Consider the following 16,900-nt stretch of genomic DNA (forward strand, 5'->3'; position numbering starts at 1 on the left):
CAGTGTGGTCCTCTGTGGTCGAAGGGGGTCGTGCTCATTCACGGACCAATTTGCCAGAGACCATCCTCGAGTAAAACGTACATGGTCGAAGCCAGTCTTCAACATAGTCGAAGGAGGTTGAAGGAGGGTGAAGGAGGTCTTCTTCATAGACGAGGGGGGTCTTCAACATAGTCATAGGAGGTCGTACACATAGTCGAGGAAGGTCGTAGGAGGTCGTAGGTCACCGCAATCTTGATTTTTTTTTAGTCGCTTAAGGTCGCCAGAGGTCGCGGTTGAGGTCTCCCAAGTGGAACAGGCCCTTTATTCACAACTTATATTGTGTAACCATATGCAATTGTTTGTTCAGCAAGCTGAGAGTTAATATTGTATCCCTTGGGATAATGCAATTACACCGTCTGTTAGAATAAACCACAAAGGGTGAGATGCAGGATTGTTTTTGGAACCCCTTTAATGGGTTCTCGGCCCTAGCCACAAAATTATTGAAAAATTATTTCTCACTTCACAATGATTTTGTATTATATTTACATTGATGTCAATAGAAAAACAAAATAAGATTTCAAAACTAAAGCCAAATACAACTTCATATAATCTGCTCCTCGACAAACCTAGTGGGTTAAAGGGTTACTAATTGTGTAAGTAGGTCATTTCTTTTAATCCAGGAAAGGCATAGTTAATATGAGTCTCTTAAAAAATTGCAAAGCAGTTGGCACATGTGGTGTCGTATATCTTGTTTGTGAAACTTCCTTGTGGTAATGACATGCCACTATCCTTCAATTTCAGGACAGCTATACAATCATTCTTCTGCTTCTCAGCCAGGACTGGAGCAATAGTTTTGCTCCTTTACAAAATCCTGACTAATTAAGTTGTGTTGTGTCTCTGCATCTGCAATCAAAAAGCAAGTAATTATTCATCGGATCCAATTTCATGTCCCTTCAATGCATCTCACTCATAACAGAACCATAATTAGCAGATCATGGGCATATGGGATAGAAGAGTGTCGAAGCCACAAACCCTCACTTGAAATTATACACCATCTGTCTGCAATATAGCGCAAAATGTAATTGCTAATCCATCTCTGAACTAATGTTCTCATTATCCCACCACGAGACAGTGCAATCATCACAACAAGTGTAAAATTTGTTCTAAAATGTTAGCTGGAGTTGTAATGGACTAGAAAATCTGTCTACTGTGAAAGGCAATTCACACTCTTGAGTTAAACACTTACTTTTGTTCAGTTTCTGTTCTACAGACTCTGTCCTGACGTGATTTTTTCAATAAATTAATTCAAAAATTGCTTATAATTATGATTAGGGTTAAAGTAAAGGTTCCGGTTGACATTAAAATTACAGTCAGGTATGGAAGTGCAATCACATTGATGAGGAAGAACTGAATAATTATGTGTATCTATGGCTTTAAACTTCATGCTCTTTGTGATTTCTCATTTCACATCCCTAAATTTCATTGTACCCCATCATTGTTGCAAACTGTAATGATTGCTGATATCTGGAAGTGCAAGGCAAAACAACATCATAGCTACAGAGACATACAAAAATGAGCTGCATTTCCTTTTTGGTTATTCTCCAAAAGTATAATCAACATAATTTCAACCTCAAAAGAACAGGGCATGAGATTTAAGCAAAGCAAGTTCAACATTACCAGACCACCCAACCATTCAATGCTTTAGTTAAAGGACAAACACTGGTGAATAAAAACAAGGTAAGCTTCGGTACCTCAAAATTCAGTGACTCATATAGTATCAGTTTGAAAAAGCTTTGTAAATCTGGAGGATAAAAAACGGCCTTTTTTCACACTGATGCATTTCACCAATTATTAATCTGGTGAAACAAGTAATTTCCTTTTTGTTACACAGATTAAGGCTGATAGCAGTAGTATCAATTATGTAAATCTTCTCCTGGCATGCAGTCTACAGCATGTGGTCTATATTTCAAGTATAGAGTGGCACAGTGACGCAGCAGTCGGGTTGTTGCCTTACAACGCCAGAGACCCAGGTTCGAACCAGACTACGGGTGGTGTCTGTAGGGTGTTTCCGCATTCTCCCTGTGAACCCTGTGGGTTTTCTATGGGCGCTCCAGTTTCTTGTCACATTCCAAAGACGTGCAGGTTTCTAGGTAAATTGGCCTGTAAATTGTCCCTAGTGTGTAGGATAGAATTAATGGATGGGTGATCGCTGGTCGGCATGGACATGGTGGGCCGAAGGGCCGGTTTCCACGCTATATCTCTAAACTCAGGTCCGGATGGGCCAAGCCGATGTCAGCTATTATGATCTAGCTGTTACCAATAATGCTGGGAATTGGTCTCTCCTGGCCTGTCAGCTAATGATAGGGATCAGAGCGGCACTCAAGGAAGGGAACTCTGTCACATTTCCCCCCCGCCCCCACCCCTCCCTCCCTTAGCGACGATTCCAGGACCTGAAAGAAATATAAATTCTTTACAATAGAGTTTTTCTTTTATTAGTTTTTCACCAAATTATTTTAACATTTCCAGCAACAATTGTCAAGTTAGCTAGTTAAATGTCTCTAAAAGCAAAAGAAAAACTTGGGAGACCTCTGTAGATGCAGAGTTTTTCTGTGAACGCTTGGCAGTACGCTTGCTGAACAGCAGAGACTGTGGCATCATTCAGTCTTAAGATGATTTAATGTCCAGTTTCCCTTCTCAAGAGTCCTTCTGAATGATACGCTGGCTGCAAGATGGGGACAGATGTATGGAGTAGTACATCCAGAAAAAGGGCATTCATGATATATTTGATATGATATATTCATGATACATTATATATTTTATTTACAGTAGCAATAAAGTCCAGGACTGCAGGCGGGTGCTGTCTATCGCCATCAGGGTGCATGTGCGGTGATGTTGCCGATCTTTGGCTTGTCCCAGCAGCTCAGTCCCGGCCTTGAAGGATGAGGCGTGGCAATATCAGGCTTCTCCTTGCAGTTCGCCCTTGCCTCGAGAGGAGGCACTGGCTGTCTCAGGTTTATTCTGGCGGCTCAGCTTCGGGCTTGAAGAGGAGGCGCTAATGGTCTCTGGATTATTTTGGCGGCTCAGTCAATGTGTGGGCGCAGTACCTTATTGATCATGGACAGGAAGAGTCACTGGCGTCTCAGGCATATTCCAGCCATTCAGTCTTAGCCTTGGGTAGCAGCATTGGCTGTCTAGGTCTTCTTCACGGCAGTCCATTCTTGACCACAGTGACTCTGATGGTCCTGGGTTTGTCCTAGAGGCTGTTTTCCTCAAACCTGCGAGAGGTAAACACAGCCATCAGGGAGACTTCCCACATTCTTTCCTCCTCCTTTCCTCCTCTCTTTCCTCCTCTCTTTCTGGAGTTAATATTTCAGATCGAAGATCTTGATATCAAAAATGGACACAAGAACTCTTGGTAGCATTAAGCTGAGTTCGCAAGTTTGGGAAATTAAGAATTTAGGAGCGGCAATTATGAAACGGATCCCCACGTGCCTTAAAACCACCTCCATCGTGCCAGTGCCAAAACACTCCACTGCGGCAAGCCTCAACGACTTCCGCCCAGTTGCACTTACCCCCATCATCACCAAGTGCTTCGAGAGGCTGGTCCTGGCACACCTCAAAAGCTGCCTACCCCCCACACTGGATCCCTATCAGTTTGCCTACCGCAAGAACAGGAGTACGGAGGATGCCATCTCAACGGCACTTCACTCCGCCCTCTCCCACCTCGACAACAGAGACACTTACGTAAGAATGCTGTTCTTCGATTACAGCTCAGCATTCAACACCATTATACCATCAAAACTGATCACCAAACTCGGTAACCTGGGCATCGACCCCTCCCTCTGCAACTGGATACTGGACTTTCTAACCAACAGACCCCAGTCTGTTAGGTTAGACAAGCACACCTCTTCAACCCTCACCCTGAACACCGGCGTTCCACAGGGCTGTGTGCTGAGCCCCCTCCTCTACTCCCTCTTCACCTATGACTGCACACCTGTACATGGTACTAACACCATCATCAAGTATGCAGATGATACAACGGTGATTGGCCTCATCAGCAACAACGATGAGTCGGCCTACAGGGAGGAGGTCCAGCACTTAGCAGCATGGTGCGCTGACAACAACCTGGCCCTTAACTCCAAGAAGACCAAGGAGCTCATTGTAGACTTCAGGAAGTCCAGGGGCGGCACGCACACCCCCATCCACATTAACGGGACGGAGGTGGAACGTGTTTCTAGCTTCAGGTTCCTGGGAGTCAACATCTCCGATGACCTCTCTTGGACCCACAATACCTCAACTCTGATCAAGAAGGCTCACCAGCGTCTCTTCTTCCTGAGGAGACTGAAGAAGGTCCATCTGTCTCCTCAGATCCTGGTGAACTTCTACCGCTGCACCATCGAGAGCATCCTTACCAACTGCATCACAGTATGGTATGGCAACTGCTCTGTCTCCGACCGGAAGGCATTGCAGAGGGTGGTGAAAATTGCCCAACGCATCACCGGTTCCTCGCTCCCCTCCATTGAGTCTGTCCAAAGCAAGCGTTATCTGCGGAGGGCGCTCAGCATCGCCAAGGACTGCTCTCACCCCAACCATGGACTGTTTACCCTCCTACCATCCGGGAGGCGCTACAGGTCTCTCCGTTGCCGAACCAGCAGGTCCAGGAACAGCTTCTTCCCGGCGGCTGTCACTCTACTCAACAACGTACCTCGGTGACTGCCAATCACCCCCCCACCCCCCGGACACTTATTATCACTTATTATTATTTATTTAAATCATTTGCTATGTCGCTCTTCCAGGGAGATGCTAAATGCATTTCGTTGTCTCTGTACTGTACACTGACAATGACAATTAAAATTGAATCTGAATCTGAATCTGAAATTTGAAGCTGTGCATGTTTCAAAGTTTCAGAGACTAAGAAAGATCATAATTCTTTAAAATACGTTACTAATCTATCTTCGGTGATCATTGATGCCACATGTATCGTCCACTGTTAAGTAACCATGAACAATATTTGGATATTGGAATACTTTGTAACTTTGTTGGCGCCCTATATGTGGCGATTCTTTGCATATACTTGTGTATGCAAAACACAGAATGTCACTGTGATACTTCACATGTGATAAAGTATCATTCATATTGAGGGGTTTGGAAGTGTTCTATCTCCACTGATTTTCAGTTCTATACAGCCATAATATCCAAACATTTTAAATAGCCAAAGACACAACAGCTTGTCCGCAGCACAAATGCTTTGCAGAATACAAAGGGCAGCATGGTGGGGCAGCGGTAGACTTGCTGCTTCACAGCGCCAGGGACCCGGGTTCGAACCTGACTACGGCTGCTGTCTGTACGGAGTTTGTACGTTCTCCCTGTGACCGTGTGGGTTTTCTCTGGGATCTCCGGTTTCCTCCCATACTCCAAAGACGTACAGGTTTGCAGGTTAATTGGCTTTCTATAAATGTAAATTGTCCCTAGTGTGTGTGTAGGGTAGTGTTAATATGCGGGGGATTGCTGGTCGGTGGGCCGAAGGTATGTATCTCAGTCAGCATGGATTTATGAAGGGGAAATCTTGATTAATCTTTGGGGATTTGTTGAGGATACAACTAGAATGGATAGGGGCGAGCCAGTGGATGTGGTGTATCTGGACTTTCAAAAAGCCTTTGACAAGGTCCCGCTCAAGAGATTAGTGTGCAAAATTAGAGCACATGGTATTAGGGGTAGGGTATTGACATGGATAGAGAACTGGTTGGCAGACAGGAAGCAAAGTGTAGGAATTAACGGGTCCATTTCAGAATTGCAGACAGTGGCTTGTAGGGTGCCACGATGCTCGGTGCTGGGACCCGAGTTGTTTACAATTTATATTAACAATTTAGATTAGGGAATTAAATGTAGCATCTCTAAGTTTGCAGATGACACAAAGCTGGGTGACAGTGTGTGCTGCGAGGAGGATGCTATGAGGCTGCAGGTTGACTTGGATAGGTTGCGTGAGTGGGCAGAAGCATGGTAGATGCAGTATAATGTGAGGTTATCCACTTTGGTGGCAAGAACAAGAAGGCAGATTATTATAGACAATAGACAATAGGTGCAGGAGTAGGCCATTCGGCCCTTCGAGCCAGCACCGTCATTCAATGTGATCATGGCTGATCATCCCCAATCAGTACCCCGTTCCTGCCTTCTCCCCATATCCCCCGACTCCGCTATTTTTAAGAGCCCTATCTAGCTCTCTCTTGAAAGCATCCAGAGAACCCGCCTCCACCGCCCTCTGAGGCAGAGAATTCCACAGATTCAATTATCTGAATGGTGTCAGATTAGAAGGGGGGAGGGGGATGCAATGAGACCTAGGTGTGCTTGTACATCAGTCACTGAAAGTAAGCATGCAGGTACAACAGGCAGTGAAGAAAGCTAATGGCATGTTGGCCTTCATTGCAAGAGGATTTGAGTTTAGGAGCAAGGAGGTCCTATTGCAGTTGAGACCGCACCTGGAGTATTACATGCAATTTTGGTCTCCAAATTTGAGGAAGTCCATTATTGCTCTTAAGGGCGTGCAGCATAGGTTCACCAAGTTAATTCCCGGGATGGCGTGACTGACATATGATGAAAGAATGGGTCGACTGGGCTTGTATTCGCTGGAATTTAGAAGGATGAGTGGGGATCTTATATGAAATTCTTAAAGGGCTTTCTCACGGTGCGACCTGACGCAAGACTTAACAAGAGTTTAACATCGTGGGAACCTCCTGCGATAACAGTACGGCATTTGTGGACCACCGAGGACCTCCGTGGCGCTAACAGCAGGTAGTCGTGTAACTTTGTAAGGTCGGGAGAAATTTCAAACATTTTTGAATTTCTCCAAGAGTGACTTGAACACTTTTTGGTGAGCGTTGCAACATTGTATGAACGCAGTTGCCAGTGCGATATCCGTGCGATATCCGTAATGACTCTTGCGGGTACCGTGGGAACTCCTGCGAACGGTAAACCCGGAAGCTTGACAGAGGGGACATAAGGTGAGTAAAAAAGGTGGTCTCAATATCACCAATGGACCATGTGTCCATCGAGGACGTCCCACCTAATTGTCATTGTTTGAGAATCTTTTTCACAGTAAGACTTGCAGAGATGCCTCTCAGAAAAGCACAAAGAAAGGGGTCAAAGAAAGTCAGAAAGTTTTTAGCCATGCAGGTAAATGAGGAGGAGACTCAGCAAGAGAGACAGGTGGGAGAGGCAAGAGGAGATGCCAGAGATACTACTGCCTGTGGGCTCCTTGGAGCAGGGAGAGGGTGATCAAGTTGGATTTGAGATTGCCTCCCCAGTAGCTGTTGCCTCCCCAATAGCCTCAGCAGATGATAACATAAAGGGAAGATGGCAGAAGGTAAGGCCATATAACTTCAACAGGGAACAAGAGGGGGAACTGGTGGAGTGGTACCAATGCAATGAGATTCTCTATGACAAATCCAGAGAGGATTATAGAAATAGGGAGAGAAAGCGCAACCTTCTTCAGCAGAGGTCCCAAATTATTCTTGAACTCATTAAAGAGCTCGGGTGAAATTCTGACAAAGTTTTTGAATGCACTTTTATCCTCTTCGCACAGCACATTAAGCAGTTGCTCATATTGTCCAAATTGAGGTCTCCGTTGAAACATGGGCTTAACCCAGTGAGACTTCCTCTTAATTCTCTTTTTAATTAATCTCAACCTTCTGCTGTCACGCAAGCGTTTTCGATGCACATGTTGCGCTAATGCATACAGCGCGTCAATGAAAATAACAACCAGCCTGTACTCGAACCAACTTTGTATAGGCATGTCTGCAAATGAGCCAATTCTACGAACGGAGGATATTTATATAGTGTGTGAAAAAAAGTGACATCATTTGTGCCACGTGATTAACTACACTACAGTCCACGATGTTCATTCACGATTAACGGGAAAGATCGGGAGGCGGACAAGTCACTCGCACAAATGACAGAATTGCCGAGTACCGTGGGAACTCTTTATCTACCCCCCGTTATATCGTGCGGAACTCGTGCTGGACCACGACCACTTCACTCTGGTGACATCTTGCGTCAGGTCGCACCGTGAGAACCGGCCATTAGAGGATTGGGCAGGGTAGATGCAGGAAAAATGTTCCCGATGTTGGGGGAGTCCAGAGCCAGGGGTCACAGTTTAGGAATAAGGGGTAGGACATTTAGGACTGAGATGAGGAAAAACGTTTTCACCTTGAAAGATGTGAATCTGTGGAATTCTCTGCCACAGAAGGCAGTCGAGTCCAATTTAGCTCTAAGGGCGAATGGAATCAAGGGATATGGGGAGAAAAGCCAGAACGGGGTACTGATTTGCCATGATCTGCCATTATCATATTGAATGGCAGTGCTGGCTCAAAGGTCCAAATGGCCTACTCCTGCACCTGTTTTCTATGTTTCTAAATTAAACTAGATGCAGAAGCGGGCCGTGCACGGAATCGGGTGCGCGCGCACGGGCTGGGTGGATGGGCGCGCGCACGGGCTCGGTGGATGGGCGCGCGCACGGGCTGGGTGGATGGGCGCGCGCACGGGCTGGGTGGATGAGCGCGCGCACGGACTGGGTGGATGGGCGCGCGCACGGGCTGGGTGGATGGGCGCGCGCACGGACTGGGTGGATGGGCGCGCGCAGCAGCCGCGCGTCATCCAACGCGTGCCGTCAGCGAGAGAAAATAAACCGGGGAAAGAATACGCGCGACGCCAGCATGACGTCACAAGCGGCACGGAGCCGCGCGGCGCAGGCGCGACGGCAGCTGGAAACGGGCCGAAGACAATGTGCCCGCGCGAGCATGCTGTGTCCCGCTAAACGGTCTCTGCCAGCGGCTGGCCTGTCCCCTCGTACATCCTAACCGTATTCGCCGCCCTCCCTCCCTCCCCTTCCACTCAACCTTCGCGCCATGTCTTCCATCGAGCAGGACTGGTTCCCGACTCACCTGCGAGTGACGGTTATCGGCGCGAAGAATCTGAGGGCGAAGCGCAAGAAGGCTCTGAACAACTGCTACACGGTGATCCGCCTGGGCTCCGAGAAGTACATGACCTCGGTGAAGGGGGCGACGCTGAACCCCGAGTGGAAGGAGGAGTGCACCTTACCGCTGCCATTCGTACTCGACAACTCCGACAGGTGGACGCTCCATGTGACCGTCAAGCACAACAACACGCGCCACCCGCTCGACGACTTCCTGGGTCGCGTGAGCGTGCCGGTGGCCGGGCTGTACGAGAACAAGACCAGAAGGAAGAACGAGTAAGGCCCGTCCCTCCGTAAACACCCCCGCCGTTCCTACCTTGCCTTATTTCCCCTTTGCTTTTGCAGATAGGTCGATAAACTTGCGGTCGTAGATTTGAGGTGATGGGTAGAAAGTGCGGTGGGTCGACTTTTTTGTGCTACCGGGCTATGTATAGTGTGTGAAACTGACAATAACAACATCAGTGACGTCCAGGCATGTTAAGCAGTTGCTTAACGTATATTAAAAAAACATTAAAGCTTAATGTCATGGTTTACATCACTAATAATGCATATAATTAATGCAAAATGTATCTTGGAAAAAATTGTCTTGAGAAACATGAGAGCAAATAGTCCATTCTGCCCCTCAAATCTGCCATTATTCTAAAACCATCTGGTCCTCGCCACTTTCAAGGGCTCTGAAGATTGCAGATTAAATGTATCAACCTCTGCCATGAATATATTTATTAATTCGGCTTCCTCTGCTTCTTGCTTGAGAATTTCAATGAGTCATGATCCTCAGAAAAAAATCATCCTCAGCTCTGTCAGAAATCAATCCCTTATTCTGATAACTCAATTTAGGGAAATAATTCCTAACAAATTTTCCTGTGAATTTCATGTTTCAATGAGTAAAGGTCCAACCTGCTAAAATCTTTTTTGCATGTCAGTCTCTTCATCTCAGGGAATAACCACAGCCTCCAGCGAAGTGTATCCTTCCTTGGAAAGAACCACGGGTCAACGTGGTTTGGTATACACTGGAGCTGATGGATGGTGTGGTCATTTGCATGTGGCCAGAGCCTGGACGAATATGAGGTTGGGTAATCAGCTAGAGCCAAGGATGAGATTGTGGATTCATGTGCAATACAGCCAGGTACAAGAACGTGGTTCAGTTTATGGCCAGAGCCAGGGTCCCAGAATGTGGTTTGGTGTGGGCTGTACTGATTGTAAAGCACTGGGCTGGTATGGGCTCAGACCGACAACTGTTGTGTTGAAAGTGTGGCCAAGGAGGGCAGGAGTAGCCAGGAAGGAGGCAATGGGCATGTGCTCCAGCGAGTATGCTCCAGCGAGCAATTAGGCGTGTGTGTGCTGGCCAACATCTACATGTGGCCACTAGGTTTAGGTTTATTGTTGTCATATGTAGCATGTATATGAATAGTGTGACTCGGGACGGACCATACTGGACATTGTATTGGGAACCAAACCTGGCCAGGTGAATGATGTTGCAGTGGAAGAACAATATGGGGATAGTAATCATAACTCCATAAGTTTTAATGTGCAGGAAAGAACAACAGATGCTGGTTTAAACCAATGATAGATACAAAAAGCTGGAGTAACTCCGGGTCAGATAGCGTCTCTGGAGAAAAGGAATAGGTGAGGAACAGAGAGGGACACAGCAGCACCGAGAGGGACACAGAGGAACACAGAGGCAGTCAGAGGAACACAGAGGCAGTCAGAGGCACAGAGAGGGACACGGAGGCACAGAGAGGGACACGGAGGCACAGAGAGGGACACGGAGGCACAGAGAGGGACACGGAGGCACAGGGATGGACACGGAGGCACAGGGATGGACACGGAGGCACAGGGATGGACACGGAGGCACAGGGATGGACACGGAGGCACAGGGAGGGACACGGAGGCATAGGGAGGGTGACGGAGGCACAGAGAGGGACACGGAAGCACAGAGGGGGACACGGAGGCACAGAGAGGGACACAGGCATAGAGGGACACAGAGGCACGGAGAGGGACACAGAGGCAGGGGAGCTTGCTGACTTTCTGATTTGCGGCGTCTTGAGCGGGCGGCCCTGCTGCTGCGAGCGGGCGGCGGTCAAAAGAAGCGGAGGGCCAGCCGATCGTGGCTTCCGCGAGGTGAAGCCTACCCACCCGTGTGACAGACGATCGGGTGGGGAAGACGGAGAGGAGGTCGTCCCCCGTGACAGCCAGAGATCGGCAGGTGGGATCGGGATCACCAGCGAGAAAAGGCGTCACGATTCCCCGAGTCCCTGCGATCGACGGAGGAATCACACGTCTCCATAGACGGCCTCTCCCAGAGGGAGTAATGGCCGCCAGGGCCATGTTCCCACCGCGCTGCCCCGCACCCTCACCCACACGGCGATAACGACCACCGCCGACATGTTCTAAAACTTCAAGGAGCCCAGTGGAGCGAGCAGCACGACCTGAGCAGCAGTTTAAAAACGCTAAGTGACAAATTTAAATAACTAAAAGTTAAGAAGCCAAGAAGTACAGAAGACATAACAGGGGTGACGACACTCGCCGCACGAGCAGAGGCAGGCAGTCAGATCCATTCTGACGTAATCAGCGAGACCATCTCGTTTATTTTCTGCGTTATTTGAGATTTCTGAACATTTTCATAAATAACTCGAGAAATAATGCATGAAATTTTCAGATAAGGCGATTTTTGATTTCACCTGATAAATCTCTACCGGAATATGTAAAAATATTGTTGTTAGCGCGTCGTTTCTTCAAGTAGATGAGATTGCACACAAATACACACACTCGTGCACACGCACGCACACACACACACACACACACACACACACACACACACACACACACACACACACACACACACACACACACACACAATCAGAGTTTATAGTTATAAGGATGGAAACATGACATCCTTCCCACCAAAGCTTGTAGAAATGAAGTTGCTTTTGTATGGACCTCAAAATTTAGGCTTCAATTTTTTCGGTTTGTTGCCGATTTGCTTTCAGTTTCAATTTTGAGAAATGCAAGCGTGTTTATTGCATATCCCACACTGCATAGCAAATTGAATAAAGTGGTAGTATGTGCACATGGTGAAAATAGGAAAGACAGTGTTCCAAGTAAATAGTGGGGGGGGGGGGGGGGGATTGACAAATTGGGAGTATAAAGATGGAGTTAAAGGAGAAGTGAGTACAGGAAAAGTTACAAAAGTTCCCGAATTACTGGGAAGGAAAGTTCGAGAATGGATAAGAGAATAAGGTCATGGCCAATAGTGACTGGAGTGAGAGGGGAGGTGAATACCGAATGTAGTGGCAGATTTTTATATTATTCAAGGAATCTTTCCTCTAGCCACTATGATTGAAGACGGGTTTGGGAGATAATAATCAATACGCATTCACAAGCTCTCCACGAAACATTCAATGCCGTCGAAAGATAAATCTTCAATAACACAGTCTCTTGATTAATAGTTTCTTTCCCTCATGCTTCTTCATACTAAACTAAAAACTACTAGGGCGTCTACGCGAGAATCCCAGCCGCAAACACACCTCCGACTACGTAATAAATCCCACCCACATAATTACAGGCAGATAACATTTAAAAGTAACTGGTTATAGTTATAACATATTGTGTTAAGCTAAATGGCTACTACATCGAAGTCAAAGTGTTGTATATGAACGCGCAAAGTATAAGAAATAAAGTGGATGAGCTTGATGCTCAGTTAGAAATTGGCAAGTATGATGTGGGAATTACAGAGACATGGCTGCAAGCGGACCAGGGCTGGGAACTGAATATGCAAGGGTGTACCTCCTATCGAAAAAACAGACAGGTGGGCAGAGGGGGTGGGGTAGCTCTGTTGGTGAGGATTTAAATTCAGTCCCTTGCGAGGGGTGCCATAGAATCAGGAGATGTGGAGTCAGTATGGATAGAACTGAGAAATTGTAAGGCCCTAATGGAAGTTATCTTTGGGCCCCCAAACAATAGCCTGGATATGGGGGGGGCGGGGGTACGCAGAGGGACGGCGTTCCCCTACTTTTCAGTTTCCAGCTTGGGTTTAATGAGTACTGTAGAAAGATTTGAGTCGTTTATCACTTTATTCAACTCGGACAAATATGATTTGTTAACTGCCACTGTTAGCACTTGTTAACAGTCAGTAGTTAACACGTAATAATAATAATAATAATAAATTTTATTTATGGGCGCCTTTCAAGAGTCTCAAGGACACCTTACAAAAATTTAGCAGGTAGAGGAAAAACATGTAAGGGGAATGAAATAAATAGTAGAGACATGACTAGTACACAAAGTAAAGACAGAATTCAATACAAAACACAATATGAGGCAATTAATGCACAGACGAAAAGGGAGGGGGACGTAGGGCTAAGGATAGGCAGAGGTGAAGAGATGGGTCTTGAGGCGGGACTGGAAGATGGTGAGGGACACGGAATTGCGGATCAGTTGGGGGAGGGAGTTCCAGAGCCTGGGAGCTGCCCTGGAGAAGGCTCTGTCCCCAAAACTGCGGAGGTTGGACTTGTGGATGGAGAGGAGACCGGCTGATGTGGATCTGAGGGACCGTGAGGGTTGGTAGGGGGAGAGGAGGTCAGTGAGATATGGGGGGGGCAGATGGTGGAGGGCTTTGTAGGTGAGGATCAGGATTTTGTAGTTGATCCGGTGGGAGATGGGAAGCCAGTGAAGTTGTTTGAGGACTGGAGTGATGTGATGCCAGGATTTGGTGTGGGTGATGAGTCGGGCGGCTGCGTTCTGGATCAGTTGGAGTCGGTTGATGTAGGTGGAGCTGATGCCAAGGAGAAGTGAGTTGCAGTAGTCCAGTCGGGAGGAGATGAAGGCATGGATGAGTCTTTCAGCAGCGGGAGGTGTGAGAGAGGGTCTGAGTTTGGCGATGTTGCGGAGATGAAAGAAGGAGGTTTTAATGACATGGCAGATGTGAGGCTCAAGGGAGAGGGTGGAATCAAAGATCACGCCAAGGTTGCGGGCCTGGGGAGATGGGGAGACAGTGGTGCCGTCGATGGTGAGAGTGGGGTTATTGATTTTGCTGAGTGTGACTTTGGAGCCTATGAGGAGGAATTCTGTCTTATCGCTGTTGAGTTTGAGGAAATTATGTTGCATCCAGGTTTTTATAGCTGACAAACAGGAGTTGATATGGGAGAGGGGGGGTTATGACGTAGTTATACAATGTGTCATCGATACATCGATCCACATTCCTCAGTAAATGTAATTGTTGTTTGACCATGTATTAATGACACCACGTTCCTTTGAATAAAATTCATGGGAAAATTTCTTAAACTCGCTGTCAGGGCTACCGGACCACGATCACGGAGTCAGGTAAAGTCACGTTATTTTATTATTCCACGTTATTTTATTTGCCGCTGTGCCTCTCTGCTGTGCCTCTCTGCCGCTGTGCCACTCTGCCTTTCTACCTCTCTGCCTCTCTCCCGCTGTGCCGCTCTGCCCCTCTCCCTCTCTGCCGCTGTGCCCCTCTCTCCCGCTGTGCCCCTCTCAGCACATAGGGAACCAGATGCGAAAGACAGTGGTGGAAAATATAATTTCCAAACAATCTAAAATGTCTACTACTATTCAAGTAGTCTGCTTGAGAGCAGCAGTTGGTGAATCTTCCCAACCTATATCATTCTATTTTGACTTAGAACATATGAAACTTGGTGCAAATGCAAAATCTATATATGATGGGCTTCTAAGTTGCTTACAAAGAGGTATTTTTTCAATACAGTACCTAAAAGAAAATGTGATATAATTTGTAACTGATGGTGCATCAATAATGTTAGGACAAAATGCAGGGTTTGCAAAACTATTTCTTGATGATTTCCCTAATGCAACTTTGGCATTGTGCCAGTCACAGGCTTGAACTCAGTGTAGGTGATGCATTAAATGAAGTTGCAGGTTTGAATCATTTTCGGATATTTTGTGATAAATTGTATTCCTTATATCATAGGTCTAAGAATCAGGATGAGTTAACTGCATGTGCTGAGGCTCTTCACTGTCAACTGTTGAAAATTGGTTGTGTTTTCAGTGTGAGATGGGTTGCTTCGTCTTACCGAACTGTAAAGGCAATGTGGCAGTCATATAAAGCTATTTTGGAAAAGCAAGCTGGGATGCTTCAAGATCTAGTGCGGAGATAGCAAAGTACGAGGGGCTAAAAAAATTATTAGAATCATCAGCTTTCGTAAATAATTTGGGCTTGTTGATGGTCAGTTTGCTAGAGTTATCTGAACTGCCACTTGAACTGCAGAACCGAAATTGTACACTTAGTAAAGCACATGAGGAAATTAAACGAACTATCAAGGTTCTTGAATGTCAAATAGAGAAGCCAGGAAAATTTTATACTCAAGTGGAAAAAGCAACAAGCCAGATGATATTTAATGGAATACATTTGGGAGCTGGAAAAGTACCTACTATACATAGACAACAGTTTTTGAGGAGTTTGGTCAATAATATGAAATCCAGGCTTCTTGAATCTACAACGGCTTCCAATGATAAATGTCAAAAGTTAATTAACAAGTCAAAATATTTAGATATTAACAATATTCCAGAAGATTCACTTTTTACCTTTGGGGATAATGATGTAGAAGAAATGGCAGAACAATTTGGCTTAAATGGTCGGCTTTGTGTCAGAGTCATCAGAGAATTCAAGGAAGATAGAAAGGGAAGGTAGTTTCTGCAGATTTTCAGCAGCTGCTAACGGCTGTAAATACAATTCCGGTATCAACAGCAGAATGTGAAAGAAGCTTCAGTGGCATGAATTTCTGAATGTCACCACAACGTGTAAGACTTCAAACTGATCATCTCCCAACTCTTCTATTTATTAAGTTGGTGGGACCTCCTCTGTCAAAATTCAACCCAAAAGAATATGTGAGGGCATGGCTTCTTAGTGGCAGAAGGCGTGCTAAAGAAACGGCATGCAGAAAGAAAGAGGAGGTGACAGAAAAAAATGGGGATTATATACCATTATGGAACATTTTGTAATGTAAACAGAGAGAGAGAGAGAGATACAAGAAAGCAGCTATGACATATAATACACAATAAACGATATTATAAATACACAATAAACAAGTTATGCATTATTGTACTCTTTAATGGGTATGACCGCACATAAAAAAATCCCCCCCCCCCCCCCCATCCTTCCCAACCTTAGCCTCAAGGACCTTGGAGTAACCCTAGTTCCTAAAACCCATTTCCATCACTGGATATCGGGTGCAAGTTGAATCAAGAGTTAAAAATTGGCATGTTGTAAAGGTAATGCTATGGTTGTTATGGGAGATTTCAACATGCAGGTAGACTGCAAAAATCAGGTTGGTATTCGACCCCAAGAAAGGGAGTTTGTGGAGTGCCTCCGTGATGGATTCTTTAGTGTTGTGTAATAAACCGGATTTGATAAGGGAACTTGAGGTAAAGGAGCCATTAGGAGGTAGTGACCATAATATGATGTTTTATTCTACAATTTGAGAGGGAGAAGGGTAAATCGGAGGGGTCAGTAGTACAGTTGAACAAAGGGGACTATGGAGCCATGAGGGAGGAGCTGGCCAAAGTTGACTGGAAAGCAGGAATGACAGTGAAACAATAATTCAGATTCAGATTCAATTTTAATTGTCATTGTCAGTGTACAGTACAGAGACAACGAAATGCATTTAGCATCTCCCTGGAAGAGCGACATAGCAAATGATTTGAATAAATAATAATAAGTGTCTGGGGGGGGGGGGGGGGGGTGATTTGCAGTCACCGAGGTACGTTGTTGAGTAGAGTGACAGCCGCCGGGAAGAAGCTGTTCCTGGACCTGCTGGTTCGGCAACGGAGAGACCTGTTGCGCCTCCCGGATGGTAGGAGGGTAAACAGTCCATGGTTGGGGTGAGAGCAGTCCTTGGCGATGCTGAGCGCCCTCCGCAGACAACGCTTGCTTTGGATAGACTCAATGGAGGGGAGCGAGGAACCGGTGATGCGTTGGGC

This window comes from Amblyraja radiata, chromosome 11 (genome assembly GCF_010909765.2).
Source record: "Amblyraja radiata isolate CabotCenter1 chromosome 11, sAmbRad1.1.pri, whole genome shotgun sequence".
Lineage (NCBI taxonomy): Eukaryota > Metazoa > Chordata > Chondrichthyes > Rajiformes > Rajidae > Amblyraja > Amblyraja radiata.